Below are 15,828 nucleotides of genomic sequence, written 5' to 3' on the forward strand. Positions count from 1 at the left end.
GTCATTGTAAATTGTTCCGTGATTAGGTTAGGTTTAAATCAGTGGGTTGCAGCTGGCACGTTTCAAAAGGCCAGAAGGGCATTTTCTTTGCTGTATCTCTAAATAAAAATAAATATATTCACCGGTTCTGCTGAGAACGCTGAATATTTTAAAGCTGACATTTCACATTTTGCTCCCTCCGACAGGCACCACTGCATCAAACCGCAGCCTATGGAAATGCGTGTAAGTAATGTGTCTCAGCACTCTCTGCCTGCTTACATTTCCCACCTTCTTTGGACAAGTTGTCCGAGACAACCACTGCACGCCAACTTCATTTGCTTGCTTCACCTGTCGTATTTTTCACTCAATTATTTTTATTGCAGGTCATAAAAAAGACAAGAGCGTTTTTCGGTTCCGACCTGCTTATTTACTTTTTGCAACCTCTGCAGGATTTGCAGGCAGTTTTCTGTCCAGTACACAACAAAGAAAATGGTGTGAAGGAGATTATTGTCTACTTATTATAAAATATAGAACACAGAACAGTTAGGCACAGGAACAGGCCCCTCGGCCCACAATGATGTGCCAAGCCAAATATATTAGTAATCAAATGGCCAACTAAACATCCCTTCTGCCTACACAAGGTCCATATCCCTCCATTCCCTCACATTCATTTGCCTATCTAAAAAGTCCCTAGTGTTTCCGCCTCTACACCACCCCAGGCACCCACCACTCCATGTAATTCCACCATAGATGGCCTCCAGCCCGGTGGTGAATGAAGGAGGGTTGGACATGGGTCTAGCAACTTCATTCTATAAAAACCCAGAGCTACAGAAACACCAAAGATCTTTCTCATCACATCTCCTTTGCAATGATCCCCTCTCACCTTAAATGCATGCACTCTGGTATTAGACATCACAACACCGTGAAAAAGATACTGTCTGTCTACTCTATCTATGCCTCTTGTAATCTTATAAACCTCTATCAGATCCCCCCTCAGCCTCCACTGCTCCAGAAAAAACAACCTAAACTTGCCCAATCTCTCGTCATTACACATGGGTGCTGGGGTGGACATACATCTCTCTTAAAGGAGGTGTAAGGAGCTCCTTCCCTCCACTAGCCTGCAGGTCATCCTTGGGCAAGGTGTAGCACCTACTTAGCCCCTGATCAGGGTCACATGAGGCCATGGGGGCAGGTGGAGGATGGTCGTATGAGCAGCTGGTGTATATCAGAAGTCCTGGTTATGCGACCTCTGACACCAGGCAGACAATCTCTGAAGGGTATTGATAATGACTGGGGTCACCTGTCTTGTAAAGACACTGTCCAGAAGAAGGTGATGACAAACCACTTCTGTAGAAAAATTTGCCAAGAACAATCATGGTCACAGAAAGACCGTGATCGCTCATGGCATACAACACAGCACATAATGATGATGTCATATGACAGGGTACATAATGTATGAGAGAATCCTGGTAAACCTCTTCAGCACCCTCTCCAAAGCCCTGACATCCTTCCTATAATGGGCCAACCAGGTATGTGTGTGATATTCCAGTTGTAGCCTAAGAGGAGTTTTATAAAGCTGTGGCATAATCTCATGATATTTTAACCACCCTTTCAAACTGTTTAGCCACTTTCAGAGAGCTATGAACTTGGACTCCACAACTCACTAATCCTAGCCTGTACGTATTTGGAATGTGGGAGGAAACCGGAGCACCCAGAGGAAATCTACACAGTAATGGGAAAACGTACAAACTCTTACAGACAGTGGCGAGAACTGAACCCCGATCAATGGGGTGGTGAAATGTTGCTCTAACTGCTAAGCTACTACGTCTCCTATTACATTCAATTTGTTTCAGTGATTCCAAAACTAGTCACCTTCTATTGGTCTGGTAATAGTCCCCCTCACAAACAAGCTTCATCAACCCCCTCACTAATAAATCATCGCCTGTTTAAAGACAAGGTTCCTGAATTGCACTGCAGCCAAATCAGAAAGTTGGGATGCCACAGTAGCTTAGTGGTTATTGCAAAGCTATTCCAGCCTGGGGGTATCGGAGTTCAGAGTTCAATGACAGTGTCCTCTGTAAGAAAGTTTGTTCGTCCTTCCCATGAGTGCATGGGTTTCCTCCAGGTGCTCCAGTTTCCTTCCATAGTCCAAAGACTTACCGGTTAGTAGGTGAATTGTTCATTGTAAATTGTCCTGTGATTAGGCTAGGGTTAAATAGGTGGGTTGCTGAGTGGGGTGGCACATTGGGTCAGAAGGCTCTGTTCCACACTGTATCTCTAAATAAATAAAATTAAATAAATCATGTCAATGGAAAGCTATTTAAGAGAAATATTCTTTCTATTAAGTAGAGTGTTTATCTGTCATACTTATTCGACTCTCGGTAGTTTGAATGGTGTCGCTTCCTTGGTTGGATTTCTGGAGAAATAGTCCAGGAAAATGGATGCAAATCTTGCTCTGAGAGCTATGGAACTTAATTACGGTTAGAAACCTTGGGGAGAGACAGGGAGGTAAAACAGTTATCCTTAGTAATGGAGAGTGCAAAAGTACTGGATTGTTATAAAAGTCCCCTGATCATTCATCTTTTCAGGATCGTTATTCAGTCTGATGTCAAACCCCTGCTGTCTTGTGCCTATACCCACTCATGGGGAACGTTTGGGAGTAAAGCCCGAGGACAAGTCTGGAGCTGGAATCCCTAAGGCAGTGCTACAATGAATTCAACGTTGACTTGTAACTCCCATGGTGCCACCAGTGTTGTACTGTATCGGTCTCAGCCGTTCTAATGGATTCATCAGCTGCATGAAGAGGGGGAGCCTACTGCACGGGCAACAGCTTGCTCTCCGTATTGTACTGCCCTGGCCTGCGTACTGACACACAGAGCTAGGACTCAACATCCACGGTCAACCCCAACCAATGGAGGACTCAACAGGGTCCTGTCTGACCTATAAATGATGTTGGGTTCACTGGTCTGATTGACTGAAAACGCTACCTAGCTTAAAAGCAATTAGATAATTAAATAAAAAATATCCTTGCAACAGTAAATTAATCGTGAAATGGGATTTATTTTTTACAAACACCTAACACAATCAACATCAAACGTTCGGTTGACAATCTCTCAATGTCACACATGCAAAGGACATGTTTTTCAAATTTTAAAATGTTTATGATGTTTTAATCAAACTCTGGGATACTCTGTGGAAAAGGTTGTTTAACCAGAGGCACTGGGATTTATAGCACAGAGACAGGTTTTTGATCCATCGTATGAAAGCCGGTACGGGACATCGCTGCCCTGGGAAAAAATCTCTAGCCGTTCATTTGATCTCTGCCTTTCATAATCTTATACACCTCTATTATTTTGCATTTCATCCTCCTCCTCACCAAAGAGAAAAGCCCTAGATCACTCAACCTATCCTCACAGGACATTCCCTCCAATTCCAGGCAGTGTCCCAGTAAATCCAAAACAGAAGAGATCCCCCAGATGCTGAAAATCTTGAGCAAAGCACACGCAAGCTGCTGGAGGAACTCAGCAGCATCAAAGGAGAGGAATAAACAGTCAATGTTTCAGGCCAAGACCCTTCATCAGGACTGGAAAGGAAGGGGGAAGAGCCAGAATAAGAAGGTGGGGGGGGGGGGAGGGGAAAAAGCACAGGCTGGCATGTTACTCCTAGTTAAAATAATAAATAAATAATCGGCATTCCAAGCCAGTCCTGATGAAGGGTCTCAGCCCAAAACATTGACTGCTTATTCCCCTCCATGGATGGCGTATAGAAGTGGGATCTCCCAGTGGCCACCCCTTATAATTCCACTTCCCATCCCCATTCCTACATATCAGTCCATGGCCTCCCCTGCTGTCGCAATGAGGCCACACTCAGGTTGGAGAAACAACACTTTATATTTCAACACATTGTATTCCATCTGGGTAGCCCCCAACCTGATGGCATGAACATCCATTTCTCAAACTTCTGGTAATGCCCGGCCGCACCCCCCATCACCATTCCCCATCCCCTTTTCCCTCTCTGACCCCATCTCCTTTTCCCTCTCTGACCTCATCTCCTTGCCTGCCCATCACCTCCCTCTGGAGCTCCTTCCCCCTTTTCTTTCTTCCATGTCTTCCTTCTTCCATTTGTCCTCTCCTATTAGATTCCTCCTTCTCCAGCCCTCCATCTCTTTCACCAATCAACTTCCCATATATACTTATGTATATAGATAAATTACAATAAGAAATACATACATATACATATTATATATATATGTATTTCTTATTGTAATTTATATATTTTTTATTATGTATTGCACTGCTTTTGCAAAACAACAAATATCACGACAAAATATCAGTGATAACAAGCATGATTCTGATTCTGAGAAATCTAATGCATGCAGAATTGCAAAGTGCGGACAGGAAGTCAGCAACTGAGGATCAAAGAGAATTCTGTATGTAAGGGAATTCTAAGTAGCCGTGCAGTTTGTGGTTTCCAGGCATTGGAAAGAAACTGATTGATGGTGCTCACGCGGCAGTGAGATGGATTAACTGTCAGAGAACAGTGATTAAAGTTCAAAGTAAATTTATTATCAAAGCACGTATCTATGACACTCGGAGATTCACTTTCCTGTGGACATTCATACTAAATACAAAGAGGCAATAGAATCAATGAAAGACTGACAATCAATGTGCAAAGACAGCAAATCATGTAAAGAGAAAAATAACAACAAACGATAATAGATGGGTGAGTAATAAATAATATCGAGAACAAGTGTTGTACCTTGTTTATAATGGCAGCAGCGAGGAGAGAACATGGTCTGGGTGGTGGGGATCCCTGATGATAGATGATGCTTTCCTGCGACCGCAATCCAAATAGATCTGCTCAATGGTAGGGATGACTTTCCCAATGAGGGACTGATATGGAGAATGAATATCGCACGGACTGATCTGGAGAATGAATATTACACAGACTGATCTGGAGAATGACTATTGCACAGACTGATCTGGAGAATGAATATCGCACAGACTGATCTGGAGAATGACTATTGCACAGACTGATCTGGAGAATGACTATTGCACAGACTGATCTGGAGAATGACTATTGCACAGAATGATCTGGAGAATGACTATCGCACAGACTGATCTGGAGAATGACTATTACACAGACTGATCTGGAGAATGAATATTACACAGACTGATCTGGAGAATGACTATTGCACAGACTGATCTGGAGAATGAATATTACACAGACTGATCTGGAGAATGAATATTGCACAGACTGATCTGGAGAATGAATATTACACAGACTGATGTGGAGAATGAATATTACACAGACTGATCTGGAGAATGACTATCGCACAGACTGATCTGGAGAATGAATATTACACGGATTGATCTGGAGAATGAATATCACATAGACTGATCTGGAGAATGAATATTACATAGACTGATCTGGAGAATGACTATTGCACAGACTGATCTGGAGAATGAATATTACACAGACTGATCTGGAGAATGACTATCGCACAGACTGATCTGGAGAATGAATATTACACGGATTGATCTGGAGAATGAATATCACATAGACTGATCTGGAGAATGAATATTACATAGACTGATCTGGAGAATGACTATCGCACCGACTGATCTGGAGAATGAATATTACACAGACTGATCTGGAGAATGACTATTGCACAGACTGATCTGGAGAATGACTATTGCACAGACTGATCTGGAGAATGAATATCGCACAGACTGATCTGGAGAATGAATATTGCACAGACTGATCTGGAGAATGAATATTACACAGACTGATCTGGAGAATGACTATTACACAGACTGATCTGGAGAATGAATATACACAGACTGATCTGGAGAATGACTATTGCACAGACTGATCTGGAGAATGAATATTACACAGACTGATCTGGAGAATGAATATTGCACAGACTGATCTGGAGAATGAATATTACACAGACTGATCTGGAGAATGACTATTACACAGACTGATCTGGAGAATGAATATACACAGACTGATCTGGAGAATGACTATTGCACAGACTGATCTGGAGAATGACTATTACACAGACTGATCTGGAGAATGAATATACACAGACTGATCTGGAGAATGACTATTGCACAGACTGATCTGGAGAATGACTATTACACAGACTGATCTGGAGAATGAATATACACAGACTGATCTGGAGAATGACTATTGCACAGACTGATCTGGAGAATGAATATTGCACAGACTGATCTGGAGAATGAATATTACACAGACTGATCTGGAGAATGAATATTACACAGACTGATCTGGAGAATGACTATTACACAGACTGATCTGGAGAATGAATATACACAGACTGATCTGGAGAATGACTATTGCACAGACTGATCTGGAGAATGAATATTACACAGACTGATCTGGAGAATGAATATTACACAGACTGATCTGGAGAATGACTATTGCACAGACTGATCTGGAGAATGAATATTACACAGACTGATCTGGAGAATGAATATTACACAGACTGATCTGGAGAATGAATATCGCACAGACTGATCTGGAGAATGAATATTGCACAGACTGATCTGGAGAATGAATATTACACGGACTGATCTGGAGAATGAATATCACACGGACTGATCTGGAGAATGACTATTGCACAGACTGATCTAGAGTATGAAAATTTAACCACATTTCATTATTTTCTTTACACATGCCTTTGGTATTTCTGTGTAACATCTTCAGAAATGCAGCAGCCATTATTAAGGACTCCCATCACCCAGGACATGCCCTCTTCTCATTGCTACCATCAGGGAGGAGATACAGGGGCCTGAAGACCCCTCTTCTCATTGCTACCATCAGGGAGGAGGTACAGGGGCCTGAAGACACACACTCGGTGTTTTAGGACAGATTCTTCCCCTCTGCCATCAGATTTCTAAATGTATACTGAACCCATGCACAGTAGATTTTGCTCTTTTTGTGTTACTTATTTTATATATACAATACTGTGCTAAAGTCTTCGGCATACATATATAGCTAGGGTACCTAAGACTTTTGCAAGGTACTGAAATAATTTTATGTATTGCCCTGATGACTCTGGGCCTGTGACTACTTTCTTAGAAGATTGCACAGATTCTGCATGACATCTGCAGTAAAACTTTGGCAATTTTCTATAGATGCACATTGGAGACTAACCCCCAATGATTTCATCACAGCCTGGTATGGAAATAACCAATGCCAAAGAGTGGAAAGTCCAACAATAGGTGATGGATACGGCCTAGTCCATCACAGGTAGAGCCCTCTCCACATCTACAAGGAGAGCTGCCACAGGATAGCAACATTCCCCCCCCCCCCGCCCCCACCACCATCCAGGCCATGCTCTCAACTGGCCGCTGCCATTAGACAGGAGGCACAGGAGCCTCAGGTCCAAAACCACCAGGTTCAGGAACAGTTATTACACCTCAACCATCAAACTCCTGAACCAGTGTGGATAACTTTGTTCACCTCAACACTACAGATTCCACAACCTATCAGCTTGATTTTAAGGACTCTACAACTCATGTTCTCAGTATAATTTTTATTGACTTATTTATTTTTTTATATTTGCATAGTTTGTCTTCTTTTGCACATTGGACGTTTGTCAGTCTTTGTGTAGTTTTTATTGATTTTATTGTATTTCTTTGTTCTACTGTGAATGCCTGCAAGAAAATGAATCTCAGGGTAGTAAATGGTGACATATACATTCTTTGATAATAAAATTAATTTAAAACTTTGAACTTTGAAACCAACCTCTCACCAATGAATCAATGGAATGTGTGTTTATATCAAATCAATGTATTGTAAATGAAAGTGGGTTAAAATCTTTTGATTTATTTATTTGTCTATTTATTTATCTATTTATTCAGAGATACAGCGTGGAATAGACCTTTCTGGCTATCAAGCTGCACCGCCCTGTACCCCAACAACCTTTGATTTAACCCTAATCTAATCGTGGGACAATGCACGATGACCGATCAACCTACCCGGAACAGACTCCTGAGAGAGGATGCCGAGATTGAACTCGGAAATCCAAAGCCCCATGCTGTAATAGCGTTACACTAGCTGCCTCGCTACCGTCATTTCAAACCTCATTACTCATTCCTTCGCTGTGTTTTTGTTCGATGGTTCATCAGTTCAGTTCAGTTAAACCCATTGCCCTTACTGGGGTAGTCCTGCTTGGTGGCGCAATAATATCAGTGCTGGACTCCGGAGCGAAGGTTCCCGAGTTCGAATCCAAGTCGGGTTGAGCGTCGAGCTAGCAACTCAGCCTCGTAAAAACAAGAATAGCTTGCTACGGAAACACCGTCATGATGGTGCCCCGATAACTCCACTGCCGAGTTAAGGGGTATTCTTCTTCTTCATCCTTACTGGTGTATAGGCTGCCGACAGCAGCTCGCCAGTCCTCTGTCCTGGGCCAGTCTGCTGGTGGTTCTGCATGGCAGGTGGCCCTGTGGCTTCCACTGACTAGCGGATCTCACCACACGACTTCATTCGTCTTCTCGGCGAAGATCCTTCCTCTCCCAGGATGGAGAGGAGCTCCTATTGGCATTTCTGTAGCTCCGGTGTTTTATGGGATGGGGTTGCTAGCCCCATGCCCAGTTGCCCTATCACAGCCAGGCTTTAAATATCCATGATGGAGTTACACAGAGTGGAGAGTGCCTGGAATTCACTGCCTGAGGTAGTGGTGAGGCAGGTAGGCAGGCACATGAATGTCATGAAAATGGAAGAATATGGGCAATGTGTGGGCAGAAGAGTTTAGCTGGCCATTTAATTCCTAATTTAAGCTCCACCACAACATTTTGCTGAACTATTCCTGTTCTATGTTCTGAGTTCTGAGTTCTATGTTTTGTGATCCATGTTCTGTGTAACCTTTGAGGGGACAGAATAAAACTTGGGGAATGCAGTTTTTAACAGGATAGTTTTGCTAGCCCTATGCCCAACCCTCCTCCTTTCACAGGAGTTTAGATGGTTTATAGTGTTCAATAAAGAATTCAATTATATTGCAAATGATTAGGATTAAAAGTAAACAATCATTCTCAGAGGAGCTTCTATCGAGAAGTGTGGGTGTAACTACTTCTAATATAAGATTAGAAGCAATGCCTCTGACTCAGATGCGTGAAATTCAACATTTGATCATTCGAATATCTCTCTCTGGGTAATTTATTCTGTGGCAACTGATGTCACTTGAGTACTTTTCGAAGCTTGTACTCCTGCCTTAGTACTTCATGAAATTGCAAATGCATACACTAAAGATATTTTAAATGTTATTTTTATGTAGAGATACAAAGAGAGACAGGCCTTTCCAGCCCAACAAGCCACAGCACCCAGCAACCCACCTATTTAACCCTACCCTAACCACAGGACAATTTATAATGACCAATTAACCTACTAACTGGTTTGTCTTTGGACTGTGGGAGGAAACCAGAGCACCTGGAGAAAACACACCCGGTTCACAGGGAGAATGTACAAACTCCTTACAGACTGTGGCGGAATTGAACTCTGAACACCAACACACTGAGCTGTAATAACATTGTATTTTGCTACCTTGGCCCTTCTTGTCACAGTTTGGAGGTTTGGGTGTCTCAATGATCCAAAGAGCTATGTTGGCTGGAGTAAGGGCCTTGTACTTTGACTCCTGGTAGGGTCACCATGCCAAACAGGTCAAAGGGCAGAGGTCAGACTAAGAGTGATCCAACGGTCCCCCAGGTTTGGGGGTTCAGCTCAGGGCTAACAATCCTGACTAGTAAAACAAAATTGTCATGGAAACCACAGTAAAGAACCCTTCTACATCCGAGTGCGGCCAAGGACAGACAGAGATGGAGGACCTTCATTGCTACCCTAAACACCAGCAGCATAACAGGCAGTAAGTATGCCACCGTGGCCCCCCCCCAGGATATCCGCCAACTCCACACAGAACATTGCAGGCATCTGGTTCAAAAGAAAATCTGAAAATAGAAGCACAAAGAACAAAACTTGCATTCTCTTGTGATCAATGGGAATCATCTCCAATTGTTTTCTGGATTTGGAAAGTATTTCAAGTACCATAGTGAAATATCCCCTGATTGGAATCTGGATTACACTCAGTGGCCACTTTATTGGCTACCTTCTGAATCTAATAGAGTGGTCACTGAGTGTGTGTTCATCATCTTCTGCTGCTGTAGTCCATCCATTTCAAAGTTCAACATGCTGTGCATTCAGAGATGCTCTTCTGCACACCGCGGTTGTAACCTGTGGTGATGTGATTTACTGTTGCCTTCCTGTCAGTTTGAACCACTCTGGCCATTCTCTTCTGACCTCTCTCATTAACAAGGTGTTTTTGTTTTTCGCACCATTCTCTGTAAACTATAGAGACTTGTATGTGAAAATCCCAGGAGATCAGCAGTTTCTTTAAATAAAGGAGCTTTCCTTCCTTCACCATCAACGCAGCCCTCACCTGCATCTCCTCCATTTCGCACACACCTGCCCTCACTCTATCCTCCCGCCACCACACCAGGGATAGGGTTCCTCTTGTCCTCACCTACCACCCCACAGTCATTTTCAGCACAAAATTCTTCTTAACTTCCACCATCTCCAATGGGAACCCACCATCAACCACACCTTTCCCTCACCCACACCACCCCTCCAACTTGCCACTTTCGACATAGATCACTCCGTACGCGACTCCCTTGTCCACTCATCCCTCCCTACCGATCTCCCTCCTGGCACTTCTCCTTGCGAGCAGAACAAGTGCCACACCTGCCCCTACACCTCCTCCCTCACTACCATTCAGAGGCCCAAGCAGTCCTTCCAGGTGAGGCAACATCTCACCTGCGGATCTGTTGGGGTCATCTACTGTATCCGGTGCTCCCGGTGTGGCCTCCTATATATCCGTGAGACCCAACGTGGATTGGGAGACCGCTTCGCTGGTGGCTGCCCATTTCAATTCTACTTCTCATTCTTATTCTGATGAGCCAGTCCACGGCCTCCTGTACTGCCAGGATGAGGCCACACTCAGGTTGGAGAAGCAACACCTTCTGTTCTGTCTGGGTAGCCTCCAACCTGATGGTGTGAACATCAATTTCTCAAACTTGTGGTAGCTGTTCCCCCTTGCCCTCCTTCACCATTCCCCGTTCCAGTTTCTCTCTGTCACCTTAACTCCTTACCTGACCATCATCTCCCTCTGCTGCTCCTCCCCCTTCCCTTTCCTCCGTGGTTTTCTACCCTCACCAATCAACTTCTCAGCTCTTCATTTCCCCCACTCCTCCTCTCCCCTCACCTTCTTATTCTAAGTTCTCCCCTTCCTTTTCAGTTCTTTCCAGTCTTGTCCTAAAACTTCAACTTTTCCATAGATACTGCCTGACCTGCTGAGTTCCTCCAGCATTTTGTGTGTGTTGCTTTGGATTTCCAGCATATATAGATTTTCTTATGCTAGCAGTTTCTGAGATACTCAAACCACCCTATCGGGAACAAAAAAAAATCATTCTTTGGTCAAAGTCACTTTGATAACATTTCTTCCCCATTCTGATGTTTGGTCTGAACAACAGCTGAACTTCTTGACCATGTCCACATGCTTTTATGCATTAAGGTGCTGCCCTGTGATTGGCTGATTAGATATTTGCACTAACAAGCAGGTACCAGTGTACCCAGTAAAGTAACTGGAGTGTATTTCACTAAACCTGCACCAGAAGCTGAATGAAAAAAAGCACAAGAGATTCTGCAGATGCTGAAAATCTGGAGCAACACACACACAAAATGCTGGAGGAACTCAGCAGGCCATGAAATAAACAGTCTGTGTTTTCAGTCCAAGACCTTCATCAGGACTGATCTCTTATCCTGAAACTTCAGCCATTTACTCCTCTCCGCAGATACCCTGACCTGTTGAGTTCCTCCAGCATTTTTTGTGTGTTGCACCAGAAGGTGAAGGCTATACGGATCAGGAAGTTGGGTCATTAAAAACAAAAAAATCTGGAAATAATGACACTCAGGAGTTTGAAGTTACTGACCCTCTCCGCCTCGGATCCTCTGATGAGGACTGGCTCTTTGGCCCCTGGTTTCCCTCTCCTGAAGTCTACAATTAGCTCCTTGGTCTCGCTGATAGTGGGTGAGAGGTTGTTGTTATTACACCACTCAGCCAAGTTTTCAATCTCCCTCCTGTGTGCTGATTCATCACCACCTTCGATACAGCCCACACCAGTGGTGTCATTAGCGAACCTGAATATGGTGTTGGAGCTGTACTTAGACACACAGTCATGGGTGTAAAGTGAGTGGAGCAGGGTCTAAGGACACATCCCACAGTGCTCCTGTGCTGATGGAGATTGTGGAGGAGATGTTCTTATCAATTTGAATTGGGGGTCTGCAAGTGAGGAAATCCAGGATCCAATTCCACAAGGGGGTTTTAAAGCCCAGGTCTCAGAGTTTACTGATCAGTTTAGAGGAGATGATGGTATTAAGGGCTGAGCTGTAATCGATAAGGAGCTTCCTGATGTACGTATCTTTGCTGTCCAGATGTTTCAGGTTGCTTGAAGAAGCCAATGAGATGGCATCTGTTGCTCTGATAGGCCAGGGAGTAGCCATACTCCCCCTACCTCAGAATACTGTCCACAGAGTCAAGGCCCCCCACTCACCCTGGACAATCTGAGAATCAGAATCTGAATCAGGTTTAATATCATTTGTTGTTTCTTCTCCTCCCTGCTGTCAGGCATAAACATCAGCACGTACAGCCCTGAGATTCCTTCTCTTGTGGGCATACTCAATAAATCTATTAGCCGTAACAGAATCAATGAAAGAAAGCACAAATTGGGTGCAGCCTTTCATTGATAAACAAATGAATTTGCATTCTATTCACCTTTTTACTACCTTGATGTACTATCATCTGCCTGGATCACACACAGACAAAGGCTTTTCATAATATTTTGATACATCTGATAGTAACAAACTGATCACCAGTCCGAACCTGTACTTGCAAATTCTGATGCAAATCTATTGCATCAAATCTTCTATTACGCTATCAAGGCTGCTCCAAAATATTGAAAATGACGTGACATTTACTCATTCGGTCTGAGAGGAGTTCTGGGGTGGTTTACCCAGGTTATCAGAGGACAGTCCTGATGAAGGGCCTTGGCACAAAATGTCAGCTGTTTATTCTCCTCTGTAGATGCTGCCTGACCTGCTGAGTTCCTCCAGCACTTTGTGTGTGTTATTTGAGAATGTATTGACATCGGTATTGGTTTATTATTGCCTGAAGTACTGTGGTACAGCTTGTTCTACACACTGTTTATACAGATAGGGGCAGGAAGCACTGTAGCGTTCGTGTAACACTTCACAGTGCCGGCGATCCCCGTACAATTCCTACATCATCTGTAAGAAATCTGTACGTTCTCCCCGTGACTGCGTGGGCTTCCGCCGGGTGCTCCACTTTCCTCAAAGACGTACGGGTTGCTGGGTTCATTGGTCACATGGGTGTGATGGGGCAGCGTGGGCTCGTTGGGCTGGAAGGGTCTGTTACCGTGCTGTATCTCTAAATAAACAAAAATAGATCAAATCACTACACAGTGCACTGAGCTAGAATAAGGGGAAACAATAACAAGGCAGAATAAAGTGTAAAGGCTACAGACAGAGTGCAGTGCAGGTAAACGATAAGGTGCGAGATCATAACGAGCTAGATTGTTCGGCTAAGAATCCATTTTATCGTACTTTGATCAAAGTCTGGGGTCCTGTCACTGGCGAATCTGGAGCTTCAGGCCTGGGATTTGTGCCCTCACCCAGGGTCTTCATTTGTTGTAGTCAGTGAGGCCTGTATCGATAGGGAAGAGTGAAGCCTGAAGCTTGGTCAGGAGTCTGGAAGTCGAGGCCTGAGGACGAGTTTCGAGTCCGAGAATCTCAGCCAGTCCGCTGGGGTAGTAGAAGGCCCGATGTCTGCGAATCCACAAGTCTGTTGGAGGCTGGAGGCCGAAGGCAGCGTGTACTGGGGTGAGAGGACTGTGTGTGTGCCCGGTAGCTGAGTGAGAGGGAGGAACAGGGTGTGTTTTGCTGATGTTCCACTGAACATCGTAGGCATGTTATTTGGGCACCAGAATATGTGGTGACACTTGCGGGCTGCCTCCGCCACAGCCTTAGATTGCGTTGGTTGTTAACATAAAGATGTGTTTCACTGTGTGTACGTTACGATGTACGTGTGATAAATAAATGAATTGGAATCTGAATGGACGTGTGTGGCATTTTATTAATGACAACAGCAAGAAGATAAATATCAAATTCTCTGATTTTAACCCACAGGATCTGCCCCAGAATATTGGAATGTGGCCAAATATTTCACTGAGTATTTCTTCTGCCTTATTAATACAAGGGCCACTCTGTACACAATTGACATAAGTTATGATTGGTTTATATTACTTCATGCTACCGTAAAAGAAGCAACCTTAGACATCGACCTCCAAGTCATGAAATAAACAGTCGATGTTTTCAGTCCGAGACCTTCATCAGCACTGACCTCGCATCCTGAAAAGTCAACTCTTTATTCCTCTCCACAGACGCACCGTGGCCTGCTGATTTCCTCCAACGTCTTGTGTGTGTTACACCAGAAGGTGAAGACTGTATGCATCAGGAAGCTGGGGTAATTAAAAGCAGAAAGTTCTGGAAACTCAGCAGGTCAGGCAACATCTATGGAGAGGGAAGTTCATCTCAGAGCCCCGTCTCCACGGACTGTGTCTGCACTCCCTGCCACTCTGGACAGTCTCAGAATCAGGTTTAATATCATTTACATATTTGATGAAACTTGTTTTTTCTTCTCCCACCTCCTGTCAGGCAGAAGATTCACTAGCAGTCAGTGTTATGCTACTGCAGTGCCACGTTCAGCTCCTGCTGCTGTCTGTAAGGAGTTTGTACATTCTCCCCATGACACATTGGGTTCCTTGGGGTTCTCCAGCTCCCCCCCCCCCCACATTCTAAAGACGTACCAGTTAGTAGGTTAAGTAGCCACGTGGTGTAATGAGGTGGGGTGGGCTCGTTGGGCCCTGAAGGGTCTGTTGTAATGCTGTATTTCTAAACAAACAGTAAAAAATATAACTGGGAAGCACATACTACCGGGCTCAAAGATATCTTCTACCAGACTCGGGAACAGACCTCTTGTACGTTACAAGATAAATCCTTCTTCTCCCGATCTCCTTCGTCATGGCCCCTGCACCTTGTCTGACTGCTCTACACTTTCTCTGCAGATACAGCCCTGGCTCTCTGAGTCTGAAGTCCACTGGAGCGGATGGGGACCCGATGTCCGCGGGTCAGCTGGAGGGGCTTGCTTTGCTGTTGTTTTGTTGCTTGTTGTGTTCTGTATTGCTCTGCCCAGCAAGGCTGGCATGCTACGTTGGCACCGGAAGGTGTGGCAACACTTGTGGGCTGCCCCCAGCACATCCTCAGGTTGGGCTGCTATATGCAAACGACGCATTTCACTGTACGTTTAGCCGTACATCGAAGTTCAAGGTAAATTTATTACCAAAGTACGTATATGTAACCCTATACAACCTTGAAATTCATTTTCTAACAGGCATTCTCAATAAATCTAAATCCAATAATGGCATCTGGGTGCAGTCTTTCATTGATAAATAAATTAATCTGCATTCTGTTTATCTTTTTTACTACCTTGACATACTATCATCTGCCTGGATCACACACACACAAAGGCTTTTCATAATATTTTGATACATCAGATAGTAACAAACCGATCACCAGTCCGAACCTGTACTTGCAAATTCTGATGCAAATCTATTGCATCAAATCTTCTATTACGCTATCAAGGCTGCTCCAAAATATTGAAAATGACGTGACATTTACTCATTCGGTCTGAGAGGA

This window comes from Hemitrygon akajei, chromosome 29 (genome assembly GCF_048418815.1).
Source record: "Hemitrygon akajei chromosome 29, sHemAka1.3, whole genome shotgun sequence".
NCBI classification, from domain to species: Eukaryota; Metazoa; Chordata; class Chondrichthyes; order Myliobatiformes; family Dasyatidae; genus Hemitrygon; species Hemitrygon akajei.